The sequence below is a fragment of the Cyanistes caeruleus genome, chromosome 4 (assembly GCF_971803275.1).
Source record: "Cyanistes caeruleus chromosome 4, bCyaCae1.hap1.1, whole genome shotgun sequence".
Lineage (NCBI taxonomy): Eukaryota > Metazoa > Chordata > Aves > Passeriformes > Paridae > Cyanistes > Cyanistes caeruleus.
Window position 1 is genome coordinate 8,426,171 of NC_141704.1, and position 25,100 is coordinate 8,451,270.

The 25,100-nt window shown below is 43.2% G+C and overlaps 1 protein-coding gene across 3 annotated transcripts in view; it reads left to right on the forward strand.

The window, feature by feature from the left end:
* The first annotated feature begins 391 nt into the window (after positions 1–391).
* The window catches only part of SEMA3D (semaphorin 3D), a 134,198-nt gene continuing 109,489 nt past the window's right edge, over positions 392–25,100 (forward strand). Inside the window, exons 1-2 of one of the 3 annotated variants that reach the window (XM_086886604.1) lie at positions 1,640–1,834; positions 16,218–16,295. The gene's annotated coding sequence lies outside the window, so the exon portion shown is untranslated. Of the gene's footprint in view, positions 626–1,499; positions 1,835–16,217; positions 16,296–25,100 lie in introns of those variants that run through there. The other 2 variants (XM_086886605.1, XM_086886603.1) reach the window with 2 other exon arrangements.

A 25,100-nucleotide genomic window follows, 5' to 3' on the forward strand; every position in this document is an offset into this window, starting at 1 on the left:
AAATGTAGGTAAAAAATGTGTAAAGTTGACTTTTGGTGAACCTAAAAAACTCCTCTTGTTTAGCTCCTGTCGTGTACACCCAGACCACCCATCTGAGTTCCGTGTGAATGGTAGGTGAGGATGAAGTTCTGCTGAGGTGAGTTACATGGTGGAAACTCCAATATATTTCTCTGGACTTCTTTGGTTCTGCTGTTATTTCACGGGAGCAACAATCGAGGTCTGTTCCAGTACTGAGCTGCCAGCTGAAGACTTTCAATCTGAGCCCTTCACTGAGGGAAACGCAGCTCTTGAAAGAGCCCCAGTGTGTCTCTGGAAGTGTCTGATACTGTCTGTGCCATGTGTGTGCAATGGCTCTCAGCCTGTGGGCAGGCAGGCTCTTCCTCGGGCAGCCACAGACGGAAATATGTTGGAGAGAATGGTTTGGTGTGGGAGTGGGCTGGTCCAGGAGAGAAATTCTCTCTTAGGAAGCGGTCTGCAGCATGTAAAAGCCGGAGACCCACCAATGTAGCACATTCCGGGGGCAAAACAAATAAATGCTAAGGCAGCCGCGTCCCTGGCAGCTCCAGCTCTGCACACAGGCCAACTCTTAAACGCGCAGCAGCCCTGAGCTCCGGGCCACTTATCGGTGAGTGTGGCGAGCTGGCTTTCTTTACTCAGTCAGTGTGCAGGGCAGCGGCCCGCAGCTCCGTCCCAGAGGAGCGGCGAGAGCGGAGCTGGGGCTGCTCCGGCCGTGCGGGTGAGGAGCAGCAGCACAGGGTCCCACACAGGGCGGGATGCTCCTGCGAGCTCGCAGCTGGGACCCGGCAGTGCCCAGGGAAGGCAGCCGGGCTCAGGGTCCCCGGGCGGGCACACGGCCGCGGTGCTCGCTGTCCCGGCACTTGCCGGGCCGGGAGCGGCGGAGCAGGGGTGTGTGCCGGCCGGCTGAGCAGGGTCTGTGCTGGCCGGCGGAGCAGGGTCTGTGCCGGCCGGCTGACAGACACACGGACACGGCGGAGCAGGGTCTGTGCTGGCCGGCTGAGCAGGGTGTGTGCCGGCCGGCTGACAGACACCAGGACACGGCTGAGCAGGGTGTGTGCCGGCCGGCTGACAGACACCAGGACACGGCGGAGCAGGGTCTGTGCTGGCCGGCTGACAGACACCGGGACACGGCTGAGCAGGGTGTGTGCCGGCCGGCTGACAGACACCGGGACACGGCAGAGCAGGGTCTGTGCTGGCCGGCTGAGCAGGGTCTGTGCTGGCCGGCTGACAGACACCGGGACACGGCTGAGCAGGGGTGTGTGCCGGCCGGCTGACAGACACCGGGACACGGCGGAGCAGGGTGTGTGCTGGCCGGCTGACAGACACACGGACACGGCTGAGCAGGGGTGTGTGCCGGCCGGCTGACAGACACCGGGACACGGCGGAGCAGGGGTGTGTGCCGGCCGGCTGACAGACACCGGGACACGGCGGAGCAGGGTGTGTGCTGGCCGGCTGACAGACACCAGGACACGGCTGAGCAGGGTCTGTGCCGGCCGGCTGACAGACACCGGGACACGGCAGAGCAGGGTCTGTGCCGGCCGGCGGAGCAGGGGTGTGTGCCGGCCGGCTGACAGACACCCCGACACACAGGCGCACTCTCCGGCGGCAGCCCATTTGCTGGAGGGGTGTGCATGTGCGTGCGAGGGAGTGGAAAGGGGTGGCGGGATGGAGGGAGGGCGGCCGAGGGAAAGTCTGACACTCGGCGCAGAAGGAGCGAGACCCTCTGCCGCCGCCGGGGAGGAGCCGCCGCTCCCGGAACGCCTCCGACAGCCCGGCCCGGCCCCGCTGCGCTCCGGCCGCTCTCCGGCCCCCGCAGGTACCGGCGGGGCGCTTTCCGCCGCGGATGAGGGGTGGAGGGCGGGCTGGGAAGGGGAGCGGGGTCCCCTGTGCCTGCCCCGGAGCCTCCGCTCGCCCCTGCCCCGGGCGGGAGCGGAGCGGTGCCGGCACCTGGCGGCCCCCGGGCCACCTGCCTCGCCGTCAGCGGGGAGATGGGGCTGGCTTAGGAAAGGGCTAGGCTCTGCCAGGGGTGAGCTTGGGGCTGAAGGGAGACAAGGAGTTAGTTTTGGGGAGCGGGGCGTAGAGGCTGTGATATGGAAGAGGAGTTCGTGCCCTCAGCCCCGCACCCCTGCTCTGCTCCGCAGAGGTGGCTCCGGGCTCTGGGAAGGCAGCAGGGCACGATCAGCCCGTGCTCCTCAGCAGAAGGAGCTGTTCCTTCTGCTGTTCCTTGCTGAAGCGGTGGCAGAATTCCTTCCTTTCTACGCGGTCCTCCAGCATCGTCGTGAGCGCGGCTGCTGAGCGCGTCCATCCCTTGGGAGCGCAGAGCACCTGGCTGGCCGGGGTGCTCGCCGAAAGGAGATCATTCGCCTGCTCACAGGGACCGCTAACACTTCACTCGGGAAGGAACTCCCAGGGTGGAAAGCTCCTTGTTTTGCAGCGAATATTGCAAAATGAAAGTTGTTGCTTGTAGAAGGGAAACATTCCTGAGCGCGTTAGGTAATCTGTGACTGTGCTGCAGGAGCACAAAGCAGCCACCTATGTTTCCTCAAACAGAGCTTCACTTTGATTTGAACTGGGGCAGCTTATCCAAAAATAATAGAAATAAATGGGACCAGAAACTGAGAAAGCACCAGTTCACACTGTCTGTATCTCTGACAGAGGCCAGAAAGTGCAGGAAAGAACTTGAAGAATTGTAGCATGTCACTTTCTCTCTTTTACTTGCAAATCTGGGGGACAAGAAAAGAGACTTGATTTCCCTGTTTACCATTTGGAGATGTTTAATGCTAATTGGCACGCCACCTCTATACTGCTTTTCAAGTCTTCATTAGTATAATTGATGTGATTTTTCATCTTTGCCTTTTAATTAGTTTATTTAGGTTATTATGGTCTTGGTCCAGAAAAACCACATCATCTTCTGCAAAGTGCAAGAGCCAAAGTCTTCTGTGAAAGTTGGATGTCTAAATAGTTTTCTAAAGAGGAATTGGAGTATTTTAATCCATAATTGTAAACCTGCTGTCAAACAGAGATACCCAAATTCAGCAGGTGCCACACCTCTTTTTCTTAAAATTTCCAAGACAAGTCCTGCTCTGAGATGTCTCATAAATTGAACCATTTTCGCCTTCAAGGCTGAGCAGCTTGGCTTCACTTTTAGTTGAACTTTATTTTGGCTTGGACATCCAGACTAGCCTGAGATCCAGGAACTGAATTTGCTTTCCCTCTTACGACTGGATGGATCCAGCAGGGATTCTCAGGGTGTGGGCAGCAGAACAGGCTCCCAGTAAGTGCAGTGCTGAAGCACTGAGAGTTGTGCTCTAGACCAGGCAGAAGTGTTGTGAAACCCAGTCTCCTACAGTCAGTGTGTGGGCTCTGCCCATTGAGTGCTTTAACCAGAAATGGAAATAGCAGCTTCACCAGTCTCTGCTGTGCCTGAAAATACAAAAGCTGGTAGGTGCTTTCAGGACAGTAATCCCAAGAAGGGAGAAGTGCCTTTTATTAATACTGAGTAAGGTGACTAATATGAGAAAGAAATCATTTCAAGTTGTATTCCTGCCCTCAGCTTTATCTTGGGGAGTAGCTATGGTCAGATCCCCAGTAGACTGATAGCTCTTTTTGACCCCACTCCTAAGTATTGGCCTCTGCCTGCTTCTTTCCCAACTGCAGGTTGTGCCAAAACCAACCTTCCAAAGCACTGTAATTGCTCTGGTCTTCCTTCTGCTTCCCAATGTTTTTGTTGGGTTTTTTTTTGGGGGTTTTTTTTTGTTTGTTTTTTTGTTTTCTGAGAGGTGATGTTTTCACTGCAGATACCACTGTGTTCATTATGCAAATTGTGCTGCAGCCTGGACATTCTACTGGGATTTGCAATTGAATTAAATGAAACAAGGCTGGAGGGGGGGTGGCAGTTTTAATTAAGCTAGAGTGTTAAATGGAAATAGATGTTGTTCATTGGGAAAGAGCCCCTTAAAGTGTTTGAGGATACTGCATCTTTATTACTCAGAGATTAAGTAATGATAATTAAGAAGCTAACCATGTAAAGAGCAAGGTACTTAAAAGCAAAGGGAAAGGAGGAAGCACTCCCAACAGCACCTATCCTTGCTTTGGTCCTAGCAGAAGGGAATGTAAGTGCTCAGCCTCTCTTCCATATCACAAAACAAGCAGAGGAGCCAATGTCCCCACACAGTCAGGATCTTCACAGTTTACCTGGCAGAAAGCCATAATCATTGGAGTCACCCTGTGAGCCTGCTGTTAGCTCAGGGTGGCCAAAATAATGATGTCTTTCTGGATTCTTTTTTAATCCCTCTTTTGTTTTTCCTCTCATTCTTTTTGCTGTTAAAAATCCAGCAGCTGTAATCTCAGGTGCCGCTTCATTGTGTGTCACTGCAGTGCTGGTCACCTGTGGATCCAGAGGCTGATTCATCAGCTGGGAGTCAGCTGAATTCCCAGCACATGCCAGGATTTCTTTGGCTAAAACCCCTGGTGCTGGAATTGGCCACTGAGCCACCTCTGTATGCTCTGAGGTTTCCTCCGTGAGGGAATCCTTTGGGGCTGGTTAAGCAGGCTTTCCCACCGCGCTCTCCTGCCAAGGCAGCCTGCGGGATTGCCGGAGCTGTCTTTGGCCCTTTGTCTTTTTAACCCCTGCAAAGAGCCAAAGGTGTGTGCTAAATGTCATTAAATCAGATACACGCAGGGAACATGCTGTGTGTTTGTTTTCCTTGCTTTCTGGATTTTCTCCAGCTGCAAACAAGCAACAGAGAAGCTCACAGTAAAGCCATGTGCATGAGACGTGAAGCCTAGTGGCTGTATTTTTGTGTGAAGGAAATTTTGCTCCATGGGTGTGCTATTTTTAGCTTTTTTATAGTGCTGCACCTCTGTCACACTTCTCAGCACAGTTTCCCCCTGCCCCAACATTTCTGTCTGGGTTTTATATATTTTATAAACTCAGCAATGGCAGTGAGTCATTATTTAAATAATCCCTGTATAAATCTATAGCCCTTTTATCTTCTCCTTTCTATCCCTGTGTATTCAGAAAGGCCCCTCTCTGATATTGTTGGGTTTTTTCCATGTTCTAGAGCCATGCTGTGAGAGCATACAAGTGTTATCTGACAGTGGGTGATAGAAAAAAAGAGAAAAAGTAGAAAGAAAAAAAAAAGCACAGCCCTTCTATTCTGCTCTCCCCAGCTTAGATGGATCCAACGTCACATGGAGGGGATCCAGGATGAGTCAGGAAACAGCGCTGTGATCCAAAATTCCACTTTGCATTACAGCTGGGAGGCAGCATTTAGCATCATGTGGATTTATATTTTTTTAACGGGAACTGCAAAATAATTTATGGAAGTCACATAACCTAATGGGCAGAAGAGATAACAGTAAGCCAAGAAGAACCTGGATTCCCATCTGGGTTGAATCATTGACTCAACTGACTATCAGTCTGATGGGTGTGGTAGTTTAAGCCTGGGACATTATACTGGTCTTAACTAAGTCATTGCACTTCCCCACATCCTAACTGGAAAATGTGATTAATGTTCAGAGCTCTGTTGGTACCTGAGAGTTTCCCTAATAGTTTCCCTGGTCAGATCCAGCACAGGACATTAGAGACATTTATTTCAAGCTTAATTTTCAGGACAAATCCTAAATGGCTCAGAACATATGGCTAAAGACAAATTCATGCTTTAGAGTTTATATGTGCATGGAGACCTGTAACTCGTGAGGATTTTCTGCACAGCATGAGTTTCACACTGTGTATATTACTCAGCTTTCAGTAACACTTGTCCTTTTTTGTACATCTTTGCATGTTTTTCTTCCTGTGCTGCTATAAACAGAAGAGTTGTGTGAGCTTTTTCTTATAATGTGGTCAGTTTAAAAGCAAAATAAATAACCACAATTAAACTGATTCCAATTTAGTTGGTCAGAGAAGCAGGAGACTTGCAGGAAGCAGATGTCATGCAGCAGAAGAGAGGCTAAAACCTCTGTAACATCTAAACATACTCCAGTGACGTGCTGGGTTGTTGTTGCTTTCTTATTTTTTTCTCTCCAAGGGGATGGGCAGAAGAGAAGTTACCAATTTTCCTGGAACATCCTCTTCCAAAATTCCTGAAGACACTGCAGCACTAAGTCTGATCTCATCTTGTGTCAGCATAACTCACGCCTAAATGCACTAGGAACAGAAAGCCTAGGATTAACTAAAATTATACAAAACTGAGGCTGTCATAAAATGAAAGACTTGGGCCTGTTCTCAGTCTGTCTGTACTCAGTGACTTCAAGAGACTTAAGCACATGTTTAAAGATAGGTTGCTGTGTAAAATGCTGTCTTGAAAAAGTTACTTTCTTAAAGTCTTAAGCCTAGACTGGGATTGAGCCTTTTAAAAGTTGAGTGCAGTCTTGAAGGCTGGTGTGGTCAAATACTCCAGCTTAATCTTGGCTAGAATTTTAGGATTTTGAATAGCTAGATCTAGTGGTATGTGCCTACCTAGCTTGTTGTATTCCCCTGGAATTTATCAATGACACACTCCATATAATTGTGGTTACTTTTTGTCTGTCTAAAATCCTTTTTTGGTTTTGCAAGGGAGAGACTGCAAAGAGGGAGTATGTAAAAAATTCTTTCTTAACCAGAAGCAAAAAGTTGATTTTTTTCCCCTTCCACAATGAAGAATTAAAACAATGTCTGTTGCTCTCATGCTTAATGTCAGAATCTCTGCTAAAAATTAGTAAGAAGAAATATGATGAATTTTTCATATGGAACTTATTCCCTGTAATTGTATAATGCATATGTGTGAGGTTTTATGAAGGCTTATGCTAAAAGGCTTTAGAACAGTGTAATAAAGGAAAAATGCTCATAACATCCTTGGGTATCCAGAGAGCTCCACTTTGAGAGAGGGAAATAAAATCAAGGGCAATGACAAGTAGTTATAGGCTGTTGGAAGTGTAGTTCCTTTTCTCCAAGATTTACAGTAAGAACCAGCTCTGACTGTAAAGTTCCCTGCACTGGCATAATCTGTAGCTTTGGAGAATGTAGCATTCTCATATCCATTCTCTTACCTTGCGAAAAAAAGGTTCCACCTGCATATAAATTACCTTTAAATAAATTCTTTACTTAATTTCATGTGTTATTTCCTTTTTTTAAGTGTGTACCTGAAAACCTTTATTAAGAACATAAATAGATCGTCAAAACTGCTACTATATTATGTTCTACTAGTTGAGCAATCATGTATCTCTGAAGATCCATTTTTGTTCAAAAGAAATCAGAGAAGACACAGGAACAAATTTGTCACTTGTGTTCATATAGTCATTAGTTACAAGGAGTGTGCCTTTTCTCATTCAGACAAGCTTTTATTAATTTATTAGCTGTGTTTCAGTAGCATTGGGAGGGCTCTGTCAGACATTGTAGAGTCATAAAATGGTTTGGGTTGGAAGGGACCTTGAAGATCATCAAGTTCCAAGCCCCTGCCACGGGACTCATTTGGGATCCTCAGCGATGAGCTCTCACAGCAGACAGTTTTGAGTGGGGTCAAGTCTTTTACTTCTGCCAATATTTAAAATAAAAACTGAATTGCAGCAGAAGTCTCTAGCACATCTGTCAGGAGCTCAGGTGCTGAGGTGACCTGGAAGGGGGGTTCCCCAAGTGTGGGTCAGAGCAGTGGTGCTGCTGGTGTTCAGGAGCGTGGCTTTCTCAGCCACCTCAGTTCCACAGCTTTGTGAGTGCTCTGTTGTCAGGCCCAACAGAAAGAGATTGGCTTTGCATGGCTGCTGTACCATCTTCTAGGGATGAGACTTCTTTTACTGATCTGCCCCAATTAATGTTTTGGTATCAGTGTTGATATTTCCTATTTGGTACTGAGCCACACCACTGAATTAATCATAAGGACACCAATCCTACCTGTTCCCGAAGGAGCGTGCTGTCCCTGGAGCTGCTGGATGAAAGGTGCTGGGAGAGGAGGATCTTCTCCTTTCAGTCTGTGGGAGATCTGGGCACACCTGGAGATGTGCCCAGCTCTGCAGGTGAGGTGGGCAGAGCAGAGCCTGTTTCTGAGCACCACAGGCACTGAGCAGCCACGGCTCTGCTGTGTGTGCACCCTGTGGCACAGGTGCTGTGGGCAGGGCTGGCTACATGTAAAGCCTGGAAACAGCAAAAGACAGTTTTGTCCTGGTCTTCAAGGCTGAACTTGGCTGACTGAAGAGTCAGTTAATATCATAAATCTCTGTTATTAATCTGATTTTTTTCCTAAAACTATGTTAATAGGCAAGGATGCTTTACATAACTACAGCCTGAATCATTGTGGGCAGTTGATCTGATGCCTTATACAATCTGTAATCTTGTCAGAAGTGAGGTTTTTCTCAGACCTTATGAAATCCAAGGTGTTTATTTTAAGACTCAATTTATTATTTTGCAAATTGAACCCAAAGCTTTAAGGAAAAGCTGACTTGATGTAATGTTTGAAATGTCACCCCCACCTAACTGAGGAAAAAGTGAGAGAATTTGCACTAAAAAAAGGAAGCTACTAACATTGTTCAGGCCCAAGGGTCTTTTAGGTGCTCTTTCCAGAAAAAAAAAAAGAAGGTGCATTTAGCTGTGCTCCTCTGTGCTGCCTGTCTTCTTAAGAGTAATGTACTGGGTAATACTGTTTGTAGTGTACAGGTTTGTTTTGGAGTTATGATTTGGTGTTTACAGTCCTTCCATGACATCTACGAAAAGCAGATATATTTCATCTCATAAAGCTGCCTCAGCTTGAAAAACAAAAAAGGATTACATGTCTGTGATTTGGTTTTTAGGGTTTTATTGTTGGTGTTCTTTTTTTTTTTTGTTTTTTGTTTGTTTGTTTGTTTTATTTCTCTAAAGAGTTTTACCTTTCTAAGTAAAGATAAATTGCTATGTTGTCCTCAGGAGACTGAAGCTCCTGTGTCCTTTGCTTCCTGTGACTTTGCTACAGCTCATTACTTTTCTAAATGGCAACACAAGCACCATTATGAAACTCATAACACAGACGATTATCTCCTCAATGGTACTTAAAATCAAATCCTTCCTACTTGGTGAAGGATGAGTTACTGTGCTTTGGCTCCCTAAGTGATGGAATGATGGAAGATTTGTTTTTTTCCTCTATTTGTTGCTGTTGTACCTTGATGTGTAAGGATGAAGAATGAGTACTGAGGCACAATACACTACTGAAAGCTCCAGTGCCAATTTCTCTGGTTTTTCACAACTTGACAGAAAAGCAGAAGGTGTGTGCAGCAAACAGTGCAGGGAGTTTGTCTCAATCCCAAACATCTGCTTTCAAAGCAAGAAAAAAAAGAAAAAAAGCAGAATGCAATTGTTGTCTTCCATTTAAAAGCCAAGGCATGATATATCCTTTTTTTCCCCATTGTGCTGGGTCTGTGCTACTGCCAGCACGTCCTGTGGCACAAAGGCTTGGTCTTTCTTAACAGGAGCTGACCATCCTTACCTTTTAGCAGCAGCAGTTCTCCAGGTGGTTTCAAGTCACAGGACAATCTGTGCCTGCTTCCAAACTCCCCTCTGAAATTTCATCTCGTTCCTACAGTTAAACTCTCTCTCGTGCTTGTGTCAAAGCTTCAGGCATAGTTTTCCTGTATCCTCTCAATTCCCAGAAATGCCCCTGACATGTTGGAAATCTCTCACCTCCCCAGGGGGACTCCACTCAAGCAGTCTGACATGTAGGGTGTTAAACTGTTAAGGGAAGAGAATTCAGACAGATTTCGGGTCTTGTGCCAGGTTTTCAGGACAATGGCAGAAATTCCTTTGTGATAACATTGATATCACAGGCACAGCTGTTCTGCAGTTGGTCAGTGATGAAATATGGATAGTCATTTTCTTAGTGAAGACAGGCTTTATTTCTATTTTTATCCTAGGTTACTACCATTATTTATGGGTAATAAAATCTGTTCTAGTGAATGGTGTTAATAAATAAAAAGTACTTTCCATCCTTTCTGTGCTTTCCTTCCTTCTTTCCCCTACAAAAAAGGTGAATGCCACTGAAATGACATGAGAAAAGCATTTTGGAATGTGTGTGGATTTGTTGTGTTTTATTTTCCGTCCAGGAATTCAACATGACACAATGGAAAGTGGGATTTGACATGTCCAAGATAAAGTATTAGGCAATCTATAAAGTGCTGCACTCATCTTTATAAGAGAGGTAGTGTGTAAGGCCAGAGTAACTGGGACACAGTGGCTTTGATAACAAGCAGCATTGTTATCTTCAGTGCAAGCATCAGCAGAGATTACAGTGGCCTGTTGTGGTGGCCCTGGGGGAATCTCACAAGGCCTTGCAGTAGGCAGTGTACAATTTGTTTTCATTCTTTTCTCAGCAAAATATTGGTTTGATGCTTGGAAAGCATGACCCTGTTTAAATTGTGCTGACTCTCTTCATTCTGGTTTGAGCCACATGGGAGAAGAGACGTGAGCACAAGCAATTAGAAAAGTTGAAAAGGTGCTGAAGGAGGATGGAGAAATTAGTGATTGACAATGAGCAGTTTGTTCTGAAGAGCCACCACCACTCTGTGGGCCTTGTGCTCAGGATTCAGGATCCTCAGTCGGTGTCTCTGGTATTCTCTCCTAGGAGATCAGGGGCTTTTTTCCAACTTGTACTAAATCTCACTGATGGGACCTAGTCTAAGCTGCCCTTATATTATATTATGAAAATCTTCCCAGGCTTAGCCTGTGTGTCTGGTCAGAAGGAGAACCCAGCTATGCTGTGGAGGCTGCAGCAACTGCTCAGAGCTCTTTTTGGACATCTCAAGTTGAAGATGTGACCTCAGTCCCAAGAGTGTCTTTTCTTGTGTAGCAGTCATTTCCACCTCCTGCTTTTTTTGTTAGGCTGGGAGAAAGTCCCAAAATAGGCATTTGAGTTTTTGGCAGTGTTTGCTGCCTAAGCACTTACTCTTCATTCCCCTACAGAGATACGGTTCTGTGTAGGATTCTCTGGTGTGTGTAAAACTCTGAAGTAATTTGTTCCTCTGGTGGTTTGCAAGACAGGTTGGAAACCCTGACACAGAACATGTTTCCTTGGTCTGAAGCTAGGTGATTGGGCAGAACTTCCTCATATTGGTGCAGGAGATTTAACTTCTTCTGTTTCAGAAGGTGGACAAGGCAGTTCCATGCAAAGGATGTTGCAGAATCTTGTTTTCTTGATATCCCCAGACACTGAATCTTATTTGGGCAATAAGAGCTAGTCCAAAAACAAGTTACTGGATTCAATATAAGGGTAATTGTGTAAGGTTTTGGGGATCTAGTTAATACAGGTTAATATCAAATAGTCCTCTGATAATTAGAAGTCTGAATTATCTTTTATAATTATTTCAATATCTTTCTTGAAAGATTCATGGTACTTTACCTGTGTGTTTCCCACAAGCAGTCCATACTCTCTGCTCATGGTTTCTGAAAACAGAACATGGTTAGACTTTGATAATTCAAGGTTGGTAGAGGATTGTTTTGATTAACTGGGAATCAAGGCAGCTATCCTAGAAGGGGAGAACTGCACTTGTTTAGTACCAGAAATACTGTTTATATCTTGTAATTTGCTTGAGTAATATGGGGCTGACACTCTACAGAAACTGGCTTTTCTGTTTCACTTTAATGAGATAATTGCCAAAAAAAAATCTTTTCAAATGCAAGGAACAGAGTCTGGTTTATAAATTGATCCATATTGCAACCCAGGTGCAAGTTCCAGGCAAGTCAGAGTACTTGCTTAGCATTCAGCAGCTCTCCCCAAGATTATTCTAAAAAGCACGTATCACCCAGTGCTGAGGCCTGCTCTGGACTGATAAAGTTTGTCTACATGTGGGAGTCAGCTACTGTTCAACTGGAATAACAGTGTGCAGAGTGGTATCTTCCTCACAGTGACTCTGCAGGGCCTGTCACAGGGTGTCTGCCATAAGGCTGTTGTTCACATTAAGCAAGTTGCTTCCAAATTAAGTAAGTTGCGTCCTTCTAATACACACTTCTGTGTGATGTGATTGCAGAGCAGCCAGTGTGCTGCTAATTCACATTTTACTGTGTCTGGACTCTCATGTTGACATGCCCCAAGTATTTAAATTTTAAGGTCTTGGTCAGTTACTTCCCTAAGTGCAAGAGACATGGTGTCAGTGCACTGTGTTGTGATACAGAGTGCTCAGAAGCTGCATACCAGAGGAGAACTCTGAAGTGAATGTGGTGTTTGCACTGATTATAGTGCAAGATCCAACTCTGGGCTGCTGTTCCTGTGTTTAGTTGTATCACAGTAACATCTCAAAAATCCTGGAATTTTTGCCTCACTGTGCTCTTACTGCTAAGTTAAGATCTAAGGATAGCTTAGAGAAGAGCAGTCAAAATGAGAAGGGAGGCTTGGAGTCAGGTTTGATTTATGAGGTAGAATAAAAGGCTTTGAGTGTGCATAGCTTGTTAGAGTTTGACAAAGAAGACAACATGACTGTAAATACTTCAAAAGTTTTATTCAAAAAACAGCAGAGGATTTGCTTGATGTTAAGGACATTCCAAAGGTTAGGACAGGAGCTCAGGAGACCTGGGGTTAATTCCATGACATATGTCCTTAAGGCAAGTCAATTCTACTTAGATCCCAGCAAATTCCTCAGGGCACCCAACTGCCACTGCTTTGTCTACATCACTGAATATTTGTCAGCTGACTGAAAAGCACCTAATTTAGACAATTAACTTGCTAAATACCTTTGCAGGTCTAGAACTTGGCCTCTACCTGCCTCAGCTGTATGTGTCTGTAAATGAGTAAAAATTACCATTTATCGTAGAAAGAGTGTGAGGATTACTTGTTTGGAAAGTATGGATGTTGAGATCTTGTAGCAATGCAAGTACAGTGAGTGGAAAACCTAATTAAGACGGGATTTATTACAGTTGTCTGAAGTGTTAGATGGTCACCTAATCTTCCTCTGTTTTCTGTACAGGATGAGGTGCTCCTGGGGCAATGCAGTATCTGAGCCAGGGGATGAATCAACTCAGTGCCTGCCTCCACCCTCTCTGGAGGGAGCCAAGACAGTGCCTGAATTTTAGATGGTTGAAATTAGGCAAGAGGAATGTTAAGAATATAAGGATCAAATAAAATCAACTCAGCTTGATTTTAAGGGGGAAAAAATGTTTTTATTGAATGCGTTTGCTGAAATGTTCTTTTAAAACAATTACAGAAACCACCTCAAAGAATTCGTGTTCGCTTCTTTTTATATCTTGTAAAACATTCAGGAAGTCTTTTATTAATATCTAAGTACATGATAGAGCTCCCATTTTTCCTGTTTAATTGAAGCAGTCCTTACACAGACTAGTAACATCCCAAGAAGTGCTTCTGTGCTGTGTATTACTAAAAATGTTGTACAGCCTATATGTCCCATGTTACCTAACACTGCACTTGAAAATCCAGATGTTAATAACTAAATGGGAGCTAAACTCTTTTGGCAATCTGTTTCTGATGGCTCTTGCTTTCATACAACAGCCTAAGGAGTTGGAAATGCTGTTTTAGCTCTAGGTGGTTGCTGTCTCCTTGAAAAGGACTGATCCTCAGAGGAAATGCAGATATGGACATTGTGAATTTGAAGAAAAAAAATTGTGGGAAAATTAAAGTTACTCAGAGAAGAGTTACAATAATTTTGAGAGCTTCTATGGGCACCACTGGAGGTGCTTGCATAAAGCAGTTGTAGGATGCTGGGGATCTGAGGGAAGGATAGGCAATACAGATTCGTGAGGAAGATCAGGATGACCTGAGGTCTCTGCTGAGCCATGCAGTAGCACAAATTCTCACTTCAAAGAAAGAGGAGCTTAATTAGTTTATCCTGTTGTTGGTGTGACTTGGTGTTAGTCCTTTCCCTCCTTGGACTATCATGTTCATTACCCTGCAGTGACTTTGTGAGTAGTTTGCTCTTTTTGATTTGCTCTCTTGAAAGAGAGGGCTGATTTCAGGCTTTGTCTCTCTTGTTTTGATAGCTCCCACCTCCAGCCTCTCCAGAGATCATCTTCACACAGCTGGAATCTGACTTCCCTCACAACTGCTTGTCACTTCCCTACTTGCCTGGCTCTGCAGGGAATGGGAGAATCCCTTTGCTATTCATCCCTTGTCCTCTGGCTCATCTGGTGATGAAGAGACAGGGCTGTGTGAGCAATCAGTCACTTCAGGGACAGGGCCCTGGTGTCAGGGAGCCTGTGGATTTCCAGTGTGATACTGGACTAGACTTACGCTTGGGAATGTTTAAAATACGCTCAATTCGGAAGTGTTTACAAGAATTTATGTTTATTGTTTTTATTTGACCTTGCAGACCCAACTCCATTGCTTTGGAAATCAGAGCTGAACAGTCCTAAAAACTTAGAGGGAGATTTAGGGTTTGCACAGAGGACCTAAACACAGTGGGGATTTTGTCTGTGTGTAAAGCAGTCATGACTCTGATGAGGAGATGGAATAAGTACTCCCTGATTTAAGAAATGCATTTGGGTCACAAGGCCATGAGCTTAAAAGCCCATGTTCAAGCAAAGTGAGACTTAGTGAGTTAGGTGGGAGGTGTACTCATTGTTGGTTCCCTGTACAGCCTGGGCTTGAATTAAGACATGTTTCTTGACACCAGAAGGATTCTTGGCTGTTCCTGCTGCAGGCAATGTGTTAGGGAATAAAGACAGAGATTATGTGAATTGCACTGAGATCAGCTGCCTTCCGGGCTCTCTTGACACCCCAAAGTCACAATCCTCCTGTGGGTCACTCCAGACCTGTGATTTCACATCACCCACTTTGTGCCCTAATTCAGCAGGCAGTGAAAGATGTTTACAAGTGCCCAGAGCCTTGGACATGAGGAGTCTGTGTGTGAGGGTGTCCATAGGTCACTGCAGGTTGCAAAAAACCACAATACTGTGGACAGAGAGAAAACAGACAGCAGTGACAGGAACTGTGCACTGCTTAGATATTTCCAAGTAGCTGTTGTGCTCTGCCTGTCACTCCTGCTAACAACTGTCTCACTTTTTCCTCGGACTGTTCTCTCCATCTGGTCTCATTCAGTATGGATTTAGGCTACAGGCAAGGAGGACAGGCCCTTGCATCCTACTTGACAGTATGTGCAGCACTATGGGGTCCTGCCCTGGCTGGAGCCTCTAGGCACTGTCCCAGTATAAATAATACATAAAAATAGATCAGCAGTGTAACATCGATCAAGAAAACCATACAGAGACCTACCAGTGTTTTAGTGTTGAATTGCTCTACTGTTTACCATAGGGTTCCTGCTGTAACTTGCTGTAATTTTCTGAATTAAATGACAGATCATACAAAGCCTTGTATCTATGGGCAGTGTGCAGGGAGCTTTAGCTGTAATTGCTAAAATCAGGAAGCGAGCCAAAGATGATCTACAAGTATGTGGAAGAACACATCTTTTGTGGTGTTCAGGATTTTATCATTTTTTTATTTTGGAGGCTTTCCAAGATTTAACAGCAAAAAACTGAGCAAAAGATTTGGAAGTGAAGGAATCAGACCAAATTTCAGCTGTAGCAATAGCCTGGGCACTTGCAGAAGTTTCTTCTCCTGTGGCACAGCACCAACTGCTTATGTTGCACCAGGTAGGATTACATCAAGCAGAACAACTAAGTAATGCAGCTTTTGAGGTATGCAAGTGCAATACACAACAAAAGTAGGTATTATTATCACCTGCAGTGTTAAAATTCATCTGCACTCAGAGCCTCGCTAGACTGTTTACTGTGTATAAAGAGCATGAGTTGAAACTGATGAAAGAAATTAGCAAGTATGTTAGAGACCAGAAGTACACCTCAGAAATGAGGTAGGACTCTTTTCATTCAGCTTGGAGTTGTGAAGGTGTAGAGATTTGCTCTTGCATGGTTAGAGGTAATTGATATTTCCTTGCAATCTGTTTGATGGGATTGCTGATGGCTGTTTGGAAGGTGGAAATGGACAAGCCCATGGCCATTGAGGATATGTTTCTTGAGAGAGCAAAGCATTCAACATGTAGCACCAATTCTGAGATGCTTTTCAAGAGAAATTGAGAGCATTTTCAAACTGTTGATCCACTTAAATTTGAAAGATAATTTTGTGTAAGTCCTTTTCTATTAAAGCATCCCTGGAGGTGCAAGGGCCAAGAACTGTGCGAGTGGGACTCCTAATTCTGTATCAAAGTGGTGGCTCCTGATTTCAGTTTCTTCATGCTAAACAAAGTCATTATGTTCTGAGGAAGTCTTTATACATGTAGGAAGGCTGTGTCTTTGGTTTCCACAGGTCCAGATAAACCCTTGAAAAAGTTTCTACCGTTGCTTCCAGGAAGAGTTAGGCATATAGCAAGCAGCAAGAGAAGAGGTAAGCAGTTGTGCATCTCCATTCATATCATTCACACTCACACATTGGGGAAAGAATTCCCAGCTCGTGAAGTGGGCTCAAAATTAGAAGAGAAACATCCCCAAGGCTTCTGGAGTAGTAGAAAAAGAAAAGAAGCTGCAGAAGCTCAACTGTCAAAAATTGTTAAAAAAAACCCCAACAGCTAGTTGGCAGAAGAGCTGTTCTTTGACATAAAATATTCCAAGATCCATGATGATTTTTTTTTGTTTTAGTTTTTCTTTCACATGAATTAATTAAAAAAAATAAAAAAATTAGGCATCTCATCTGGATATGATGAGATGCTGGCAACAATTGTGCTAGTTTTTTAAATGATCAATTATTCATTCCTTCTTCTGAGCATGTGGTGGAAGAGAACAAGGGACTTATGACATACCTTTCTTTGTCTGCAACCCTGCTGTCTTAAAATGTTATTCTGTGTTTTCACTGTCGTTTAATCATAAGCCTTCTGTCCTCAGTCCTGCAGATCCATTTCCAGCCATCACAGCAGCACTGAATGTCAGGTGTTTATAATAAATATGCCAGTGCTGACTGCAGCTGAGATGGACTCCATGAATGGGTCCTCTGGCAAGGGGAAGAGGTGGTGACATGTGGCCTGAGGGCTGTGACAAGCACTGGAGATCAGCAGTGTCCCCCTGTCACAGTTGTGTCTGCAAGGCTTTTATCCCCTCTCTTTTGAGGTTGGTATCTCATGGGAGGAGAACTGATAACATCTGTGAAGAAGCAGGTGAACTTCTGCTCTAAAACCAGCAGCACTTCTTAGGAGGACACTTGCGTGCACTGCAGTGGCTATCAGCTCTCTGATGTTTCTTTCGAGTTTTGTCAAAGCTTTTCTGAAAATGGCTTCAGTGGTCATAAAAAACCATCTGATATTTTAGCCTAGCACTGCCCTTTTTTAAAAAAAAAAAACAACCAAACAACAGAGTTAAATTTCCAGAGAGGTCACCTATAGTTTATCTGTCCACATGCTGATAAAACCTAGAACCCCCTTCCTTTTTTGATTTCTACCTGATGGCTGTGTTAGCCTGATTCCAATGTGTATTCACGCTGTTGGAATATTTTGCAAGGTTTTGCCACGTCTTGTATTTTCCACAGGAATTACAGTGTGAAAGGCAGTATTTTTTAAGTGCCAAAAGCTGATGGGATGTTTTTCTGGCTCTGTCACTGGCCGATGGCTCTAGTGGCACATTTCCCTTGTGGGTGCAGGGACTCTGAGGCCGATCACAGGGGAGACAGATGAGTCACATCTGTATTTGCAAGTTAAACAAGGCCAGAAGACCGTGTTGGCCCTCACTGGCCTGTGGTGTTTGTCAGTGTGTTCACTGGACTGGTTTTTGCTCTTGTCAATGAGCACATTTCCAAACTGCCTAATTGTGAGCTGGGGGGGATGCCAGGGCTCCCAGGAGACAATACAGATGAGACCACTTGGTTTTGAGTGCTTAGCTGTATAGACAGAAGCTGTGTCAGGCTGCTTTGTCTCAGAGTCTGCAAATAGTGTCTGGCACATTTTATTTATTGCTCCAAACTTAGACTTGGGGTCTGGAAGCTCAAGTCTGAGCAGCTCTAGGGGTGACTGTACCATATTCCTGTAATTACACAGACTTTTCCTCCACCCATCTTCTGTTTGTTTTATCTTCCTAGGTGTAAGCTCATCAGGGAAGGTATTGATACTTGCTCTTTATTTGTAGAATATTTAGTACCATGTGGTCCTGACCCGCATAGATTTCAGTTCAAATAAAAGCAGTTGAATCTGCTTTTGCCTGTTTGCTTTCAGCTTGGAAAGTTTTCTCTGGCTATAATGTACTGTTAAGGAAGGAACAAAGGATAGACTCTTAAGAACTGTAAAACCTGCCTTACTTTAGTCCTGGCTATTTAATTTTGTAGGCTTATGTCAGACCCTTAAGGTTAAAAATGTTTCTTTTCTTGTCTTGGCTTGAACAGCAAATGGAATGTTTCAAAGGGAAAAAAAAAAAAAAGTCCATAGGAGGCAGGCCAGAGTGATGCAGCCTTGCCTGTTTTTCTTGATCTGAAATACTGTATTAGCTGGAGCACAAAATGGTCTGGCCACCTCAGTTTCCATCCCATTTTTGGATGGAAAGTTGCTCACCAAACAAGAGCAGAAGCAGTCATTTACTTCTGAAAGGGAAGATTTTTGCTCATTTTCTTTGCAGCATAACATTTTCTTGGTTAGACTTTTCTTCATCTCTTCCTTCTCCATGAATGCCCCCTAAGCAGCAGAGTAAATAATTTTGGCTTATAATGAAGAAGTCTCTGAGATGCTAAAGAGAAGTGGTGAATAAACTTTCCCTGTCTTACATGGGGCAGACTTGAACTCTGCTGAAGGGGCCACATGCAGCAAGGTCAGGAGTGTGATGAAGTATAAGTTTGGAAGGGGAATCTGCTGGAAAGATAGAATAACCCACTGAGTGATAAGTGCTGACAGACTGGCACCCTGGTGTTTGAAGTGCTTTTCCTTGCGGGACAAGTATGTCTCTGATCCTGTTGTGTTCCTGCCAGGCTCAGTCTGTTTTGAAAGCCTATACTTTCTTCACATGGAGACTCAGAAAGATTCAGGCCGAACGTGTTTAACAGAACCCTGAATTTTGGGCCACGGTTAAAGCCGAATTTTATAAATTTGATTTGGCTTTCCCAAAAGGTATTTATAAAAATAATCATAAGCACATGTCAGTACATTTACATTATTATTATTATATGTTTACAATAATGTTTTTCTAATACTTCACCATTAAGTAACTGTGTTTAGTGTACTAGTTCACAGAGAATAAAAGTATTAAGTTATGATTTCAAAGGAATGATGAAACAATAACACTGTGGAAGTTCAGACATCTTAACAAATTTGGAGCATTATTCAATCTGTCCAGGCAGGCTCTTGCATGGTTCCTGTTCTTCCTTGTTTCTTTCCTGTGGGTTTAGCTTGAGAATGCTCCCAGTATGGCCACACAGGGAGACAAACTGAAATATGTCAGTGAGACCCAGGGAGGGAGGCAGAAGATTAAATGAAATGTCCTGGGCCCTTCCAGGAGAAAGTGCTCTGCTCTTTTCACAAACCTCTGTAGCATCACGAGCTAGTCAGATGGTTTGACTAATATGAGCTTTTAAAAAAGCAGTAGTGATATGTTTTCAGTTCCTTTAATAAGCTTATTTCAATTACATTTGCAAATGTATGTATATAAAAAGAGCAAAATTACAAATTTTGTAAATTAAAAAGGTTAGGAGAAAGAAAATGTGAAATTTTTCTTTTTTTACCTTCAGTTTCTAATCTACTACTGGTGCATGTTGCCCATTCCATTTCCTGTATATCCAGGACAGCAATATTCTGCCACTTTTTCAGAAGACTTCTGGTACCTGACATGGCAATTCTGTTGTCTAGTCTGATTCTTTGACAACCTCTGCTCAGAACACTTTTGATACTTCATCAGACAAGAGTAGGCAGAGGTGGAACCTTCACCAGTATACAGGACTAATCAAGCCTCTTTCAACTACTTGAACACAGAGGATATATTTATATAGATAATTGAATAAAACTGTTATTGTTTTCAGTAGTAATAATAAATCAGTAGACATGTAGATCCATCAGGTTTCAATGATTTGCAGCCATGCCCCCCTTCATTGGAAACAATGAGATGTAACTTACAAGTGCTTTCATTATCAGCATCCCAAAAGATCACTGTCTGCTCTCCCATCCCTTCACTCTCTCTAATGTGTATGCACTAGGCTGCACTTTTGGGTCCTGCAGTCATGCAGATCAGAAAGCGTGTGTTCCTCAGGACTCCTGAGTCATTCCTGCAGAGGGTGGACACTGATAAGGACACCAAGGAAGAAGAAACATTGTCATGTTATTTTTAAATGAGCTGAGTTAAACATTGCCTTGATTTTTTTTCCTGCTTCACAGTTTTACTGTAAGAGGCAGGATCACATTGTTTTCCATCACATTCATTCCAGCTGTAATTTTTGCAGCTTTTCAGTTCTTGGCCATGTAATCTTCTCAATTAATTTGTGATGAAATCCCTGTTGTGCAAACTAACATTTTTGTTCATTTCCTCTCAAGTGAGAATACCACTACAGGAAGGACGTGTACACTTTACATCACTGACATGCTTTTCTGACTTATTAGCAGGAGGATAAGAACCTATTACACGATTATTGGAGGGATTCTTTACCTCCTTCAGCAGAGGACCATGCTCAGATATGTCAGGGGTGTTTGTCATTGTTCAGCAAAGGGCATTATGTAGCAATGGAGTAATTACATGTATATTTGGAACTGGAGAAGCAAAAGAAATTGTTCTAGCAATGTTTTTGTTGAGTTTGGAAGCATTTATCCTGCTGTGTAGAAGCTGGACCTTAAGTAGAGTGATGAGAAGACTCTGTGCAGATCAGGTTGGTAGTTTCACTCTCCAGTGGTTACTGTTCTTCTCTGTTGGTTGTGTGTGTAGCTTCAAGTCACCAGACTGCCACCTTCCATTTTTCAGGTACTCAAATTGGATGGAGGTGAATCTGAGCCTTTGTGATATTATCAAATATTTTTGCACTAAAGTATCCAAAGACAAACTCTATTTTGATTCAAATTGTCTGAATGAATGTGCTTGCTAATTGATGATCTGTCAAAAGAATTTACAACGGGAACTAAGACAGAAATTGACTATTTGTGTACTAGTGACCACAGATGTCACTGATATTAAAGCATCATGATGGTCCTGATCCTTTCCTACCTCATTTAGTGCAACTTCAGTGCAATCAGTGGACACGCACCAACATGTGCCTTATTAATTCCCCTCTGCATTACTCTGATACAGCTCCATAGTGGAGACTTTGTTATGGATATTTACTATAAATCACGTCTGCTTTCATGAAAAATGTGGAGATATTCACAAAGTTAGCTGCTGGGAAAAGAAGAAGGAAAATGAGTATTTGATATTTGCTGTTCGCAACTGTAAGCTTTTCTAAAGTACTGAACATGGTTATTAAGGCAAAATAATTGCATTTTCATTTTGTCATGTTTAGAAGTTGCATGATCTCAAGAGACCTGGAAACCTTCAAAGATACTGAACATGTGCAATATTATTACCGTGGGTAATAGTATTCATACCAGTTTATATATATGATCTAAGTAGACATCTCTCTTGGAGCAGATAAATTAATCTTCATTTTTAATATCATGTGTGGGTCTTCAGAATTTATTTATCTAAATTAGATTCAGTACAAAGCTTTCATGTTTACTTCTGCAGCTCTTGCTCAGGAGAATCAATTTACCTGATGGGCACCTCTTGTGTGATGCCACAGCTCCGTGCCTTTGTAGAGATCCAGTTCATCTTTGTGAAAGCAGAGTGAGGCTGCCAGTGTGCAGTTGTTTAAAATAAGCTCCACGCTTCGCCGATGTGGTGGGTAAGATCATAGTTTACAGATCTACACAGGATTTCAGAAGGAATTCACAGGGGTTCCTATGGGGCTTGACCTTGGTGACAGTGTTATTGACATAACTCATTTTCTTCTCTGTTACAACAGAAATCTAAAATGCAGCCTTATTAAATCATCTCAAATAAGGCTAAATAGTCGTTGTTGAGTTGTACAACAGTTACTACTACTTTCGAACTTTTTTAAAATTTAAATGGCATTTATTAACAAAATTCCTATTAGGGTAATTTTCTGTGCAAAGAAATGAAACAGCTATCATCATGTGCAATTAAAAAATATTTCTAACAGGAGATTATGGAATAAATTCCCTACTTTTGCTTGATGAGGAATGTGAAAAGGGAAAAAGTAATGTGGGGGTAATTCTGGTTTTCACTCAGACACTTCTGCTTTCACAATTGATACAAAAATTATAAAAAGCTCTATAGAAACTGAAAACTGCAATGTGGTTTTGCATTGTGACTCTATACATTTTCTCAATATTACACAGCACAAATTCAGGCACCATCTAAATAACAAATAGACTGTTAGTTAGTGACACCACTTTTGTTTTTCTATTCTTGTGATTCTGAAGAATCACTAACTGTACTGTGAACATTATTTTGCAACAAACTTTGCAGATCTCCAATTGATCACTATTTTGCTGACTTCTTCCTTTTACATCAAAAAAAGAACCATCATCTTGCATTGCAAAAAAAAAAAAAGAAAAAAAATTTGCATTTCAGATTATTTTGGCTTAGTGTATTGAATGTGTTCCCAGAGATATGTCCGAGAATCTATCTTGTTGTACAGTGATAGTTCATAATTAAACTTCTTGCTCCCTGGAGGGCCCTAGTTTTGGCTTCTGAAGAGTGAAAATGCAACGTGATGGATGTGCTGCTTTTTTTTTCACTTCAGATGAATGGAACAAATGTCCATATTTGCCTAAATTACTGCCCACATGTAATCTCTAAAAATGAAAAAAAATCCAAAACAAAACAAAAAACATAGCAGTTTGTTTATTTGAAGGAATCCTGCCAGTGTTTGGAAGCAACATAAATGCAAGAACAAATGGTTATTTAATTATTTTAAAGCACTAGTATTGTATTTATTGGCCTGTTGTTTGTGTTAAATTCAGCTGTTTTCATGATGTTTAGTCTTCTTAATAGAAAACATAAATACACAGTTAATATCCTAAGGATTTTTAAAATAGATGTTGCATTGTCACATGTCTTTCAGAACTGACTTTGTTGTGACAGTTGTGTCAGACTGTCTTTTGTTTGGGTATTGTTCCTTAGTTAGTTCACACAGGGTAATCACCTCAGCTATTTCCAACTCTATTAAACCTATTTTACCAAGCCCAAAGTGTTCCTCCCCCTCCTTTTGCAGGTGAGTCTCACAGGGATCTCTGCAAAGTCAGGAGGGCTGAGCAGGGCTGTCAGGTGGGTAAATCAAGATCCACAGCTTGGCTGGTGGGGTCACTGTTCCTGGGGACTCGCTGGCTCAGTACCTCAGTCACGCATGAGTTCCCAGCCCTGCCTGTGGCTGATGGCACGTCTCTGCCAGAAAAGCACCACTGCCTTTTGGTCCCCCTCAGAAAGCTCTGCTTTTATTTTGAATGCTCTAATTAGTGGAATTAGTGCAAAAGCATTTTACAAGCAATATCCTGCCTGGAACCATATGTTGGACAACGCTGAGCTAGAAGACGCGCTCCGGGTTGGGGTTAGTCTGACACACAGGAAAGAAGAGAAGGGTTGTTACAGAGTTTCGAAATTCTCTGTCCTCCAGCTTGGAGATGAGGCTGGGCCAGATCCCAGTGAATGTAAGCATCGGTTCCTTACTTGCTTCTAGAATAGGCTCATCAAGAGATCAGTTGATTTTTTGGTTGCTCTTTTGCTTACTGTGTTTCTTTTCCCCTCTGTCTTTGGGTATACTGGGGAGTCAACACCTAGCTACCTACCTTTCTAAATTCGACATTACTTTAGAATTAAGTGCTTAACATGAGCACAGAGGTTTTGGGTCTCCTGTGACTGAGTTTGATAGTGTCCTCAGATAAGGCAGTCTGCCAGCTGCAGTTATACCTATTCTCATTCAACCTTGGCTGTTTAGATAATTGGATAATTTCAGTGTAGTCTAAGTGTTCCTCCAGTTTTGAGGAAGATCCATTCCAACCTCTGTGATGTCCCATTTTTTTCCATTATTATTTATGCCCAGCTGGACACACCTGAATGCAGATGCAGTGATGGTTTGGGGCATCTCTTGCAGGAGCAGGTGCTGGCCTGGTTTGCTCAGGAGCCATCATCCTTCCTTGGTGTCACCAACCCTTCATCTCCCTGCTCTCAGCCCCAGACCAGGGCTCAGCCTTGCAATGGCTCATTGCAGCTTCCAGAGCAGCCTCACCCAGTCCCTGTCCTTGCTGCCTTCCTCTCCCCATCAGGAGTGCTCGTGACAGATGACAGCATTGTTTCCTAGCCTGCTTTCTGGGATTTCTGTCCATGCCTCCTGCCCCAGAATTTGGCAATTGCCCTTGCTCAGCGTGCTGAACTCTCCATGACCAGCTCGAGGGGTTTCTCAGCTGCGGCGTCCTGTGGCACGGCACAAGAATCTGCCTCCAATTAGCTCGGGAGCACAGCTCCAGACACATGGGTTTGGTTCAGCAAATGCTGTTTGTTTGCTGGGTGATGATGTTTTTCTAAGCTTATGCTTTATTCATAGCATGAGTGACATTTCTGCAAGAGGTGGTGATGTGTCTCTGGGTTTTAGCTCTTTTCTGGTTTTGGAAATACTCTTCAAACAGCTATAGCAGTGCACATTAGATAACCTACCTATAATTTTACCTTAGAGTAAAATTACAGTGATAACCAGGGGCTTATGAATTAAATTAAATAAATGTAGTCACCAGGTTTTAAGAAGAAGAGGACTTTACTGTGATGAATAATTTTGATTCAAGGATGGAATAGGTCTTGTTTTTAAATTTAATTATATGTTACAATTTTGCTATTATTATTGGATTACTCATGGGATTAAATTTTTAATTTTAAATTTTAAAACAAAAGGTAGAAATACAGCTATTTAAACATTTCATTTCAAGATCATTAAGTACATTATTACCTCAGCTACAAGACAATTTCATATTTGCTCTGATCCTCTTTGATCTCTAACAGATAGGAAACACCCTTCATTAGTTGTTCTTTATAATGTTTCTTTTTCAATATTCCCATGTTTTGGACTAAATCGCTTCTACTGAAGATCTGCAAAGGCCCAAATGACCATATTTGAGCTCTGAATTTCTTGTAGCTCTCTTCCTGTTTTTTCTTTTGGCCTATTTTCAGATTAATAATGTGAGACTAGATAAGCTTC